Raw genomic sequence first — 12255 nt, 5'->3', positions numbered from 1 at the left:
ACAGCAGCCGTTCACTACTCAACGGCGGCTGTTTAAACTGCATGATGAGGGATGAGCATTTATTGCTGATCTTTTATGCTGCATATGTTTATCAAATGGAAAGAGGGGGGAATATCTAAAGAAAAATATAATGCGGTCTGCAGAAACTGTAGGGCAAGTGTCAGAAAAGCTAAAGCTAATAATAAATTCAGGTTTGCAAAAGAGGCCAAAAGCAATAAAAATTGATTTTTGGGGTATGTCTAAAGCAAAAGAAAAGTCAAAGATGCTATTGGATGCTTACAAGATGAAAATGGTGAATTGGTTAAGAATGATGTTGAGAAGGCCGAACTTTTAAATTCCTATTTTGTATCTGTTTTCTCTCAGAAAGTAGATGGAACATCAACTGATCTGCCCTATGCTATTGGCAGAATAAAAGAATGCAGGCTATCTGAAAACAGAAAGATGGTGAGGGAACATTTAACTAACTTAAATGAATTCAAATCTCAAAGTTCAGATGAATTACATTCTAGGATACTAAAGGAAGAAGTGGAGGTAATTGCTGAACCAGTTGCCATAATCTTTAAAACATTCCTGGAGAACAGGACAAGTCTCAGAAGATTGCAAAAGGGCAAATGTTGTCCCTATCTTCAAAAAAGGGAAGAAGTTGGATCCAGGAAACTACAGGCCTGTGAGCCCGACTTCTATACTGGGACAGATCTTTGAACAAATTATTAAACAGCATGTATGCAAGTAGTTGGATGAAAATGGAGTAATTAACCAGAGCCCGCATGGGTTTGTAACAACCAAGTCATACCAGACTAATCTAATTTTCTTCTATGACAGTATCACCATCTGGGTTGATCAGGGAAATGCGGTGCATATAGCTTATCTTGACCTTAGTAAAGCATTTGACAAAGTATCTCATACTATATTTATTGAAAAAATGACCAAATATGGGATTGACAAGGCAACTGTTAGGTGGATTCACAGCTGGCTGAGTGATCGTACTCAAAGAGTGTTCATAAATGGCTGCACATCCAAGTGGAAGAATGTATCAAGTGGGGAACCACAAGGCTTTGTCCTAGGCCCAGTGTTGTTCAACCTTTTTATAAATGATCTGGAGGAGGGAATTAATGGGAAACTGATCAAATTTGCTGATGACACAAAGCTAAGAAGAATAGCTAACACTAGGAAAGAGAGACAGTATTCAAAAAGATCCAGAAAAGCTTGCACAGTGGACAGCGACTAACAGAATGGTATTTAACAAGGAGAAATGCAAAGTCCTCATCTGGGTTAGAAAAATGAAGAAAGCACATGAAAAATGGGAGGAATTGAGCTAAGCAGCAGCACATGTGAAAAAGACTTGGGTATACTAATAGATCATAGACTGAACATGAGTCAACAGTGTGACACAGCAGCCAAAAAGGTAAACACAATTCTGGGATGTATTAAGAGAAGCATAGAGTCTAGATCATGTGAGGTAATTATCCCCCTCTACTCTTCCTTGGTCAGACCTCATCTGGAATACTGTGTCCAGTTCTGGGCACCTCACTTTAAAAAAGACAAACTGGAGCAAGTGCAGGGGAGAGTTACCAAGATGGTGAGCAGTCTACAAATCATGTCCTATGAAGAACGGTTAAAGGATCTGGGAATGTTTAGCTTGCAAAAAGGAAGGCTGAGAGGAGACTTAATAGCTGTCTACAAATATCTGCAGGGCTTTCACAGTGCAGATGGATCAGCCCTATTCTCATTCGCACAAGGAAAGACTAGAAGCAATGGGATGAAACTGAAATGGAGGAGACACAAATTAGATATTAGAAACAACTTTCTGACAGTGAGGGTGATCAATGAGTGTAACAAGTTACTATGGGAGGTGGTGAGGTCTCCTTCAATGAAAGTCTTCAAACAAAGGCTGTACAAATATCTGTCTGGGATGATTTAGTAAATCCTGCACTGAGCAGGGGGTTGCACCCAATGACCCTGGAGGTCCCTTCCAACTCTACCATTCTATGATTCTATGATTACCTAAATGGCTCAGAGCCTCCAGTAACTAGAGCGGGGTCATAGCTGTACCTTACAGCCATGGTCCCTCTGCAACCAATGAGATGCAACTAAGCTGTGATCCCAGTGATTCTACCTTTTAGATTCTGCTGTCAGTGCACACAGTGGAATCTAGCAGGTTTGGAGAGGGAAGAGGCTCTCCTTTACACTATTGGCACCTCCGTGATCTGATCACTAGGTGCTGATGGTTGCCATGGCAACCAGATGCCAAATCATAACCTCTGGGTCTACTATGTCCAGTGGACTGTAAGTGTCAGTGTTCATCACTGACAGTAATAAGCTGTGCTATCAGTGATAAGAACATGACAATGTAAGATAACACACATAAGTAGTACAGTGTATATTCTAAGCAATTAAAAGATCACATCTTCAAATCCTCTTACAGGGCAAACAATGTAGTTAAAAAAAGAAATAAAAAATATTTTCACATGTAAACACTCCCTCCAGGAGGCCCGTGGCTAACCGCCGGCAGAAGTGGTGTGTGGTGCAAGAACTCCACTGGAGACAAAAGAAAAGTCACAACCATTCGGCATCTCATGGCTTCCAAGGCCTAAGCAGGAACCATTGCTGACCTTTGAGCAATAGAAGGAGCAGAAAGAGGGGTCTTACAATCGGATTGGAGACCACGCCTAGCGAGACCCACAAGACCGCATCCTAAAGTTTTGGATTTGGTGAACATCTGTGCATTTCCCTGGTTTAGGAAGGGTGACTATTGGAGCTTATTGGTTTTCCTTTGAAATGAACCATCTGTGACCACTACCTAAAAGGCTTTAAACAGATAAAGAAATAGAATCACTTAGAAGGCTTTGTAATAAGCATTTATGAGTTTATCTAGGCCTAGCAATTTACCCGCAGGCAAAGAATTAATAGGTTCAAACACTTCTGTTACTGTGATTGGGAAAGTCAAGAGATTCTCTCTGAGCCACGTAAATCAATCTTTGTAAAAACACTTAAATATGATGTGCAGCACTTGGAAATGTGAAAGGATCGTCCTTTAGGTTATATAGAGCTGAATAATAATTTCTAAAACTATTAGCTATTTCCATTGGATTCATTAATATTCCTGTGTTATTTGTTCGCTGATTTGGGCTATAAAACGTAACTTTTATTTATAAATTTATACAAAAAAATGTAACTTTTAATGATACTGTTAAAATCTTAAACAAAGACTCACAAACAAACATCTCATACTAATGAGGATTTAAACCATAGAACATTTCTCACTGATTTTTGTGAAAAATCTTTAAATCATCATTAGTATGAGATGTTTGTTTGTAAGTCTTTGTTTAAGATTTTAACAGTATTATTAAAAGTTACGCTTTAAAGTCCAAATCAGTGAATAGGTTTTACACATATTTCTTTGGACTATTCTTGCCCCATTGAAGTCCCCTGTGTTTTTTTGGCTCAATAGCTTTGGGGGCTGCGATTTAAGATGCTAGGCTTTAAAATGATGAATCAATAATTTCCTGAATTTGTTTTAGATTGTTTGGATTATATTGAAGTGCATGTCTGTATTAGCATAGTTCTTCTGCTTTTTGTGTTGTTTGTGTTAATTTATGTTGTGCCTCAATTACCTTAATTTTATTGAAAATCTCATCAAGGCATTCGGTTCTTTTTTTTACATAGTGTCCTAATTTTACGAACAAGCATCTGATATATGCTTTATGTGTATTCCATAGGAAATGAGGATTTACCTCATATGCATTCATATTAAAATATATCATAGGTCTCTTTGAAGAGTATTCTTGTGTCTTGGCTGAGATAAAAATTCTGCACTTTGCCACAGGTATGTTGGTGTTTGATTATATTGCTCTTCAATGGTTAAAGATATCGCTCTATGATCGGACCATGTAATCGTCTCGATCATGAATTTCTGAGATAACAATAATAAATTCCTATCAATTGAACATGTGTTGATTAGAGATGAGCGAGCACCAAAATGCTCGGGTGCTCGTTACTCGGGACAAACTTTTCGCGATGCTCGAGGGTTCGTTTCGAGTAAGGAACCCCATTGAAGTCAATGGGCGACCCGAGCATTTTTGTATATCGCCGATGCTCGCTAAGGTTTTCATTTGTGAAAATCGGGGCAATTCAAGAAAGTGATGGGAACGACACAGCAACGGATAGGGCAGGCGAGGGGCTACATGTTGGGCTGCATCTCAAGTTCACAGGTCCCACTATTAAGCCATAATAGCGGCAAGAGTGGGACCCCCCCCCCCCCCGCACTGTCGGCATAAAGATCGTTCTCCTCTTCCATAGCTGTAACAGCTGTGGCAGAGAAGAACGATGTTAGCCCATTGAATTCAATGGAGCCGGCAATACAGCAGGTTCCACTGAAAGCGATGGGCTGCCGGCGATCGCGGGATGAATTGTCGGGAAGGGCTTAAATATATAAGCCCTTCCCTGCAATTCATCCAGAAATGTGTTACAATAAAAATATATACCGGCGTATAAGGCGATGGGGCGTATAAGACGACCCCCCAACTGTCACCTTACACCTTGATCACATAGGTGCGATCTGCGATTTCTATGGCCTAAGAAGGACCGTTGGGGTTCTTGAAGCCTAAAATCACTCCTAACACTCTCCCTATAGCAGCTCCGGCATCAACAACACTTTCCCTGAACTATGTCAGAATGCATCTGTGGCGAGCCGCGGGAGGGGCAGATTTTAATACTCGGGTGACACCTAATCTCGCCAGCCACTCACTGCAGGGGGGTGGTATAGGGCTTGAACGTCGCAGGGGGAAGTTGTAATGCCTTCCCTGTCTTTCTATTGGCCAGAAAAGCGCGAACATTTCTCAGGGAAGAAAATGAAAGTAACCCGAACATCGTGTGGTACTCGTTACGAGTAACGAGCATCTCGAACACCCTAATACTCGAACAAGTATCAAGCTCGGACGAGTATGCTCGCTCATCTCTAGTGTTGATCCATGAGTAACAGTTATGTCCATGACTAAAATGAATAATCCTTCTCAGAGCTACACATACCGTATATACCGGCGTATAAGACGACTTTTGAACCCCGAAAAATCTGCTCTGAAGTCGGGGGTCGTCTTATGCGCCGGTAATACAAAAAAAAAAAGTGTAAAAAAAAAAAATCATTACTCACCTCCCCCGGCGTTCTGTCGCGCTCCGGCAGGATGTCGCTCGCTCCTCGTCCCCGGCGCAACATTGCTTTCTGAATGCGGGGCTTGAAATCCCCGCTTCCAGAAAGCTAATACACACGCCGTCAGCCAGTTACAGCCATTCAATGACATCATTGAATGGCTGTGATTGGCTAAAACACATGTGGCTTCAGCCAATCACACTATTCAATGACATCATTGAATGGCTGTGATTGGCTGAAGGCGAACGTGTGTTAGCAATCACAGCCATTCAATGATGTCATTGAATAGTGTGATTGGCTGAAGCCACGTGTGTTTTAGCCAATCACAGCCATTCAATGATGTCATTGAATGGATGTAACTGGCTGACGGCGTGTGTATTAGCTTTCTGGAGGCGGGGATTTCAAGCCCCGCATTCAGAAAGCAATGTTGCGCCGGGGACGAGTAGCGAGCGACATCCTGCCGAAGCGCGACAGAACACCGGGGGAGGTGAGTACTGATTTTTTTTTTCTCCACTGTAATACCGGCGTATAAGGTGAAAGTTGGGGGGTCGTCTTATACGCCCCGTCGCCTTATACGCCGGTATATACGGTACATCAAAAAAAATTTATTTCCATTTTATATCACCTAGGGACTAGATGTGTCTATGCAGTTTATTAGTTGTGTCTATACTAGTGTCTGAAACTGCATTAAAATCTCGAAAATAAGAAATTTGCCTCGCTTTAGTTTGGAAAGAATGTGTAGAATTATGTGAGTAAAGCTCCTCTGTTTTTGTTTGGAGGAAAAATGGAAGCTAATGTACAGACTAGTGTTCTTTATAGAGAGGACTTCTATGGCATACCTTACTTGTAAGTCCATCTCCTCTTTAATAGATTGAAATGCTGTGGATTTTGTTATTGCAATTAACACCCTTTTAAATTAAGAATTATAATGGGATTGAAATACATTAGGCAACTCGGATGCTTTATGCAAAATGTACCTTTTGAGACTATATGTGTTTGTTGTGCACAGAAAATATCTAGAGATAGTCACTTCACATTTTCCCACATGTATTCTCTTTTTTGAGGAATATTCAGCTCTTTAACATTTAACTAAATAATCTTAATCACCATATTTAAGAGTGATAGATCCTCTGTTCAGACTGAAGGCCAATTTACACGGCACAAATGTTGGGCAAATGATGCCTGACACTCGTCCCTGTGTGTTCTCACTCCCGTATTGCTGCGCAGGAATGAATATAGCTGGTTCTCTGGGGGCCGGGACGGCAGGAGGGGATTTCTCTCTTCGTTCTCCCCCGCCCTTCTCCATTCGCTTACCATAGCGGCCATTTGTGATGCAAATATAATTGGCTATTTGTAGCCCTCCGTCTTTTATCCATACATGTTCAATGTATAAATTATAAGGATTGTATAACTGAGTATTATAGACCTGCTGGAACCAAGTTAATATCTGGACATAGTATCACCATTGAAGTATATTTGAAGCTTAGTGCTGTCATTGTTTGAAGAATCATTTTTTTGTCTGATCTGGTAATGGTCAATTCAGATTGTGACTAGAGATGAGGGAACATACTCGTTTCGAGTAATTACTCGATCGAGTACCGCCATTTTCGAGTACTTCAGTACTCAAGTGAAAAGTACTCGGGGTCGCCGGGGGGCGCTGTGGGTGACTGGGGGGTAGCAGCGGGGAACAGGGGGGAGCCCTCTCTCTCTCCCTCTCCCCCCCACTCCCCGCTGCAACCCCCCGCTCACCCACAGCGCACCCTAGTACGTTTCACCCGAGTAGTGAAGTACTCGAAAATCACGGTGCTCGATTGCGAAATCGCCCTTACCAAGTACGTTCGCTCATCTCTAATTGTGACCTTTTTCAAACACGCAAATTTTACAAATTCTAATTTTACAGAAACATGTCAATTACTTCCAGTTATGAAAATTTTTAAAAAATTTGTTGCACAGTGTTATCAGTGTGAGGGGCATGCTTGCGGTGTGGAGGAATAGACAGCCTGGGTGGCTTTCGAATTTGAACCACCCATCAGCTGGTTTGACTGGACTGTATCATAGTATCATAGTATGTAAGGCCGAATGAAGACAATGTCCATCTAGTCCAGCCTGTCTATCCTACTGTGTTGATCCAGAGGAAGGCAAAAAACCCCAAGGCCAGAAGCCAATTAGCCCTTTTGGGGGAAAAATTCCTTCCCTTCTCCCTAATGGCAATCAGACTGTTCCCTGGATCAACCCCTAATAGTTCCTACCTGCCTATATACCAGGATTAACACTTAACCTAATATTTATATCCTGTAATATCCTTCTTCTCCAGAAAAACATCAAGTCCCCTTTTAAACTCCTCTAAGGATTTTGCCATCACCACTTCCTCCGGTAGAGAGTTCCATAATCTAACTGCTCTTACAGTAAAGAACCCCTTTCTGTGTTGGTGATGAAACCTACTTTCCTCTAATCGTAGCGGATGTCCTCTTGTTACCGTCGTGGTCCTGGGTGTAAACAGATCGCGGGAGAGATCCATGTGTTGTCCCCTCATGTACTTATACATGGTTATTTGGTCGCCTCTCAACCTTCTTTTTTCTAGAGTAAATAGTCCCAATTTGGATAGCCTCTCTGGGTATTCCAGTCCCTTCATTCCATGTATTAGTTTAGTTGCCCTTCTTTGAACCCCCTCAAGCACTGTGACATCTTTCCTGAGCACCGTTGTCCAGAATTGTACGCAGTATTCCATGTGAGGCCTGACAAGTGCCTTATATAATGGAAGGATAATGTTCTTGTCCTTCGCCCCTATACCTCTTTTAATGCACCCCAAGACTTTATTTGCCTTTGCAGCAGCTGACTGGCATCGGTTACTCCAGTTTAGTCTATTATCCACTAATACCCCCAGATCCTTTTCCATATCACTTTTCCCCAGCGGTACCCCATTAAGTGAATATTTGTGATATCCGTTTCTCCTGCCCATGTGCATAGTCTTACATTTTTCAACATTGAACTTCATTTGCCATTTTTCTGCCCAAGCCCCCAGCTTATCCAGGTCCGTTTGTAGCCGCACATTGTCCTCCGTTGCATTAATTATATTGTATAATTTTGTGTCATCAGCAAATATTGATATTTTGCTGTGCAGCCCCTCTATCAGGTCATTGATAAATATGTTGAACAGAGTGGGGCCTAGTACTGAACCCTGTGGCACCCCGCTAGCGACTGTGGTCCAATCAGAGTATGAGCCATTTATTACCACCCTCTGCTTTCTATCATTGAGCCAATTTTTTACCCACTTACACACGTTTTCGCCCAGTCCGAGCTGCCTCATTTTGTATATTAGCCTATTATGTGGCACGGTGTCAAAGGCTTTAGAGAAGTCCAGATATGCAAGATCAATAGATTCTCCCTGGTCCAGCTTAGAGCTTACTTCATCGTAGAAACTGATCAGATTTGTCTGACATGAACGACCCTTCATGAATCCATGCTGGTGAGGAGTTATTCCTTTAATCTCCTTGAGGTACTCATCGATGGCGTCTCTCAGAATCCCCTCGAAAAATTTTCCCGTTACTGAAGTGAGACTTACTGGCCTGTAGTTACCAGGCTCACTTTTGCTCCCTTTTTTGTAAATTGGAACCACTTTGGCAATGCGCCAGTCCAATGGTACTACTCCGGTTTTGATAGTGTCTAGAAATATTAGGTATAGCGGCCTAGCTATTTCGTCACTTAGTTCCTTTAGTATCCTTGGGTGTAATCCATCTGGGCCCGGCGATTTATCAATTTTAGTTTTCTTTAGACGCTTCCGCACCTCCTCCTGCGTTAGGTATGAGATATTTTGTGAGGGGTTCGTTTTATTCCCCTGCATCTCGTGTGGCATTTCCTTTTCTTTGGTGAATACACTTGAGAAGAAACTGTTTAGTAGATTTGCTTTCCCTTCGTCATCATCAATGATTTCTCCTGCATTGTTTTTTAAAGGGCCAGCGCTCTCCCTGCAAATCCTTTTGCTGTTTATGTAGTTGAAAAATAGCTTCGGGTTGTTTTTGCTCTCTTTTGCGATCCGTCTTTCTGCTTCCTCCTTGGCAGTTTTGATCGTATCTTTGCATATTTAGTTTTTTTCCCTGTATGATTTTAGCGCTTCTTCGCTGCCTTGTTGCTTCAGTAGTTTGAACGCTTTCTTTTTTTCGTTTATTGCCCCTCGTACTGTCTTGTCGAGCCACATTGGTTTCCTTTTAGATGAGTTTCTTTTATTTTTAAAGGGAATGAACTGCTCACATGAGGCGATTAGGATCCTTTTGAACTTTTCCCATTTTTCCTCCGTACTGATATTTTTGAGGATGTTGTCCCAATTAATGTTACCGATAGTAGTTCTAAGCTCATCAAATTTTGCTTTACTAAAATTTAGTTTCTTTGCCACTCCCTGATAAGGCTTCCTATTGATTGACAGCTGGAAGTTGATTATATTGTGGTCGCTGTTCCCCAAGTGCCCCTCAACCTGCACCCCCTTTATACGTTCCGGTTTGTTAGTTAGTACTAGGTCCAGAATGGCCCTCCCTCTTGTTGGTTCCTGCACAAGTTGGTTCAGGTAATTGTCTTTAATTACTCTCAAGAACTTATCACCCCTGTGAGATTTGCTGGTTTCGTTCTCCAATGTTATATCTGGGTAATTAAAGTCCCCCATGATAATGACTTCGTTTCGCTTTGACACCTCTTCTATCTGCCTTAGTAGTAAGTTTTCAGTTTCTTCTGTTGCTTTTGGTGGTCGATAAAAGACCCCTATCAGGATTTTGTTATTTTTTCCTCCCTGTATTTCTACCCACAGAGATTCCACCTGATCGTCTCCTACCCCTATATCCTCCCGTAGCCTCGGCTTCAAGTTCGATTTGACGTATAGACCAACCCCTCCCCCTTTCTGGTTCCTTCGGTCTCTTCTGAAGAGATTGTAGCCCTGCAAATTCACCGCCCAATCGCACTTATCATCAAGCCATGTTTCAGTAATTCCGACTATATCATAGTTTTCATCAGTCATTCTCGCTTCAAACTCACTCACTTTACCGATCAGACTTCGTGCATTCGTGGTCATACAATTTATATCATTTTTTTTGTTTTTTAAATTTGTTTTGTTGCTATTTGTACTTATGGCTGATCTATCAGTTCTAACTGTACTAACCCCATCCCCTGCTCGACCCCCATTCCCTTTGCTTGGACCCGGATCGCTAGTTACACTGGCTACCCCACTATTTCTCATTTTACCCTCCCCCCCCAGTCCCTAGTTTAAACACTCCTCCAGCCTTCTAGCCATCTTTTCCCCCAGCACAGCTGCACCCTCCCCATTATGATGCAGCCCGTCTCTACGGTAGAGCCTGTAGCCGACAGCAAAGTCAGCCCAGTTCTCCAGGAACCCAAATCCCTCCTTCTTACACCAACTCCGGAGCCACTTGTTTACCTCCCTAAGATCCTGCTGCCTTTCTAGTGTGGCTTTAGGTACAGGTTCATTAGTGCCAACGTGCACCATGACTGCTGGATCCTCACCAGCCCCTCCCAGTAATCTGTCAATCCGATCCACGATGTGTCGAACTCGAGCGCCAGGAAGACAACACACCGTTCGACGATCCCGGTCTTTATGGCAGATTGCCCTCTCTGTCCCCCTAATAATTGAGTCCCCCACCACTAGAACCTGTCTAGCCTGCCCTGCTCTCCCCGTCCCCATCTCACTGAAGCAGTCATCCCCCTGGCGTTCAGAGGGCGTGTCGTGCTGCAGCGGTACTGGCTCTGTAATGGCATTGCCCTCATCTGCCAACGTTGCAGACATGTTGGGTTGTGCCAGTTCAGGACCAGCCTCCCTGGATCTATTCCCTCTACGCCTCCTTCTATCTGACACCCAGCTGACTGCCTGCTCCCCCTGCTCTTCCGTACCACCATCCGCCCCCGCCTCCACCCCAGCGAGTGTCTGCTCAGTGAGTACCAAACTCCTTTCCATGATGTATGATGTCAATGGCTCTCAGTGTTGCCAGTTGCCCATTTAGATCCAGAATTTGGGCTTCTAAATGTTCGACGTGCACGCATCTTGCGCAACAGTATGCACCCTCGATCGGCTGATCAAGGACCGCATACATTGCACAAGTAGCACACTGGATGACATTGCCAGACATGGAGCTCATCCTAATGGGGATCTACAATTTACTTGTGGAAATAGTGAAGATAGACTTGTTCACACTACAACCGCTGACCCGCTGCCGCAACCCCTCACCCGCTGCTGCCTCTGTGCAACCACTCACACGCTGCCGCTCTCGCGCAACCTCTTACCCGCTGACACTTATGCGCAACGAGTCACAAATTTATTTATTTATTTATTTTTTTTATATACCCCCCTCACAAACACTTAGACCCCCAGACACACACACACACACAGAAGACTCCACTAACCAGATACACAGAAGACACACACTTAGCTCACAAACACACACAGAAGATACTTATCAGCTCCTCCACTCCTCCGCTCCTCCTGGTGACGTCACCCACTGTCCCGTCGGCCGCTCACTCTGCCCTCCTGTCTCAGCTGCTCCGCTGAACTCCTGGGGGCCTCTTGGCGCGGGCTGCTGCGCTCCGGTCTCTCTGGTCTCTCCTGCCCCCGCACCTGCTTCGGCTGCCCCCGCACCTGCTTCGGATGCTGAGCTGCTCCGCTGTCCCCTTCAGCTCCTCGCTCGTGCCTCCGTCTCCTGCCGCTGCTCCTGGCGTCTGACGTCACTTCCGCAAGGTTACCTGTGCTTAGGATCTTCTGGGAGCACAGAAAGTTGGATTTTTTTGGCATTGAATCAAAAAAAATGTTAAAAGCTTCCCTATTAATGAATGAAAGAAAGACCTGAAAATCAACATCTCCTTAGATCAATGGCAAACTTCTTTAAAATTTAGAGCATTTGGGTTGGCTAACTGCCCAGCTGTATGGTCATACATCCCACTAGCTCTGCTGCTAGCTTGCAGAATCCATAAAAACCTTGCCATACCCATCCTTTTTGGCTTAAAATCATGCAAAATTGCCCTTAGACTTTCCTCCAGTCCAATTGGCACATTTTGGGATACTTTACACTTTCATCTTGGATCAAACATCCGAGGCCTTTTGAGACCTACAGACCTGG

The sequence above is a fragment of the Eleutherodactylus coqui genome, chromosome 6 (genome assembly GCF_035609145.1).
Source record: "Eleutherodactylus coqui strain aEleCoq1 chromosome 6, aEleCoq1.hap1, whole genome shotgun sequence".
In the NCBI taxonomy this organism is placed as follows: Eukaryota; Metazoa; Chordata; class Amphibia; order Anura; family Eleutherodactylidae; genus Eleutherodactylus; species Eleutherodactylus coqui.
Note: the sequence above shows the minus strand (reverse complement) of the source record.